We start from the raw sequence: 2,836 nt of genomic DNA, 5'->3' as shown, positions 1-2,836 counted from the left end.
AACTGACTTATCCTCATACTAAACTAGTAGATTCATTGTCATTATCCCCATTTCACAAGAATACAAATTGAAGCCAAAGGAATTTTAATAGTTTACTAAACCACAGTGTGTGTCAGGAAAACTAGAATGTAGTTTCCTTTCATAGTTTCAGCTGCAAACTTCCAACCTAGGTCTTTAAAACTAAGCCTTACTTTCTTTCAAATTAAACAGTCATACTTGGAATGTCTAGATATATAAATGATAAAATTATCAGTAGTCTTAATTGTTCATTTACCCTTCAAAAATTATGTTAAAATTATTGTGCATGTGCATGCATGCTCAGCCATGTCAGACTCTTTGCTACCCCCATGAACCATAGCCCACAAGATTCCTCTGTTCATGGGATTCTCCAGGCAAGAGTACTGGAGTGGATTGCCATTTCCTTCTCCAGGGGACTTTCCTGGCTTGTTTCAAGTGTAGCACTACATGTTAGTAATATGGCAAATTATTTATTTTTTTATTTTCTAAATTATGAAAGTATGATAACACATTTACAGGAGACTTGGAAAATACAGAACAAAGTTACATATAGTTCCACTATATATTACAATTATTCCTTTTAAGTAGATAAATTAAGATTTTTAGTTGGAGTTTCAATATCAAACTCTCAAAAATTAATAGAATGAATAGACAAAAAGTAGAAGGATATAGTAGACCTGAAAAACACTATGAACCAATTCAATGTAATTAAGATTTATACAATTTCACACAATAACAGAATACAAATTATATTAAAGTTCCTATAAACTATAAACCAGGAGACTTGGGAACATGTGTTTATTTGAAAATTACCCACACATTTTAAAGTTCAAAGTGACACACCAAGACAGAGCTTTGTCTTAGCTATTGAAAGCCTCTGGAAAGTTAAAGACTGAAGAAACAGAAAGTGATTGCAAAGAAGAAACATTTAAATGAGAAATTAATATCAAAATGAGAAGTTAATTTCAAACTGGGAAATTAATGTCAAAATACTTTAAAAACTCTATGTATTTGAAAATTAAACATCCATAGTAATAAATATTGTTACTAAAAATCCCTTTTAAATTTCTTTCCCATTATTGAAAGCGAGTATTAATGTTGGCCTCCATGAAAATGAAGTAGCTAAGGTGAACTTTTGGAAAGTGGGGATACCTGTGATACTCCTCTATGCATGTTAGAAATACATCCTACATTATGCTATAACTCATAAACCTAAGGTTCTCTGACTACAGCACTCCAATGCCAATCACTTCTCAGAAATCTCACTTTCTCAGGATCAAGGATTAAGTGTTCTACTGGAGCTATTTGTTCCATAATTTGACTATTCAGTAATGCCAGAGCCTGGTTCTGAGGGTGGTGTGTTTACTAAGTTGTCCATGGCTGTCTCAAATATATGAAAAGCAGAACTATTTCCCATAAAGTCTAGCCCTGGGAGATGAAATCATCAGTATACAATCTATTAAAATGATCAAGTTTGCAATTGCAGGTGAGAAAGAGACATTTCAACAAAATTTAGGCTAAATGATATGTGGTTCATTTTGTCTTGTGACTGTTAGAGAGGAGGACTGTAACCTATGGGTAAGGATAGTAAAAGTACTGAGTAAAGATTGCTTCCACTCTTAAGACCAAATAGAGGATCCAAAGAAAGGAAATAAAGCCAATGATTGTATCTTAGGAGCCATACAAAGGACTCAGCAGGATTGTGAGAAGATTAATAAGGCACAAATGATGAACTCTCAACAGCAAACTTAGAAGATGTAATAACTGAAGGAAGAAATTTAAGGCAGCCTGACAGTCTCAGTGAATAGTCTTGGGGTTTGTGAATAAGTTTGGAACTTATTTAGAGTCTCCTTGGCCCTCATAACTGAGAATGTCTCCTGCGAATCAACAGCCAGCTGATTATTTCTGACAATTAAAAAATGAGAAAGTGAATATATGTCTACTAAAATTATTGGCATAAATACATAAATGGTGCTTGAATCTGTTGTGCAAAACTCTTTTGGTTTAAACTGGACTTTTTATTCCTTGAAAATATTAAATGAGGGGAATGAGCTCATTATTCTTGGAGGCATAAGAGGCATATATTTTACTAGACTCTTTACATACAGGACTCATGTAGCAGTAAGTATTATTAGAGAGGTTTATACTCCATTTTATACAACAAAAAAATGAGATTCAGTAGAGTTAAACAATGATATCAAGTGCTTTAGAGTCAGCATTCTCTACCCCTCCCAATGAAAATACTCTGACTCAGCTGCTAAAGAATCTGTCTGCAATGCAGGAGGCCTGGGTTTGATCCCTGGGTTGAGAAGATCTCCTGGAGAAGGGAAAGGCTACCTGCTCCAGTATTCTGGCCTGGAGAATTCCATGGACTGTATAGTCGATGGGGTCGCAAAGAGTCAGACAGGACTGAGCGACTTTCACTTTTACTTGTTAACACAATGTGAAAATACCCAAACAGGGAATTGATCATTAGCCACATTGTGGAGATTGTCATTGAGACTGTATTCCCTTATTTTTTAAGGAGAGGGGTGTTTTTTTTTCCCCCTTAACACTCTGTTGATCCCTATTACCTAGGTTATATACACTTTCTTGATTCCTCTGTGTCAAGGAAAAGCCATCCAATGATCTTTTCTCAGCACATAGATTGGCTTTTGTGGGCATCATTAAAAGTGGGAGGCAACGGGTTTGAAACAACATTCCAAATATTTGAATTTCAAAGAAAGTGACACTTGGGTGTAAACAATGTTTAGATGAAAGCAGAGCAACCCAATCTTTAAGAAGGTTGATACTTTGGACTTGAGAGTAGCAACTTGAA

This window comes from Odocoileus virginianus, unplaced genomic scaffold (assembly GCF_023699985.2).
Source record: "Odocoileus virginianus isolate 20LAN1187 ecotype Illinois unplaced genomic scaffold, Ovbor_1.2 Unplaced_Scaffold_40, whole genome shotgun sequence".
In the NCBI taxonomy this organism is placed as follows: Eukaryota; Metazoa; Chordata; class Mammalia; order Artiodactyla; family Cervidae; genus Odocoileus; species Odocoileus virginianus.
Note: the sequence above shows the minus strand (reverse complement) of the source record.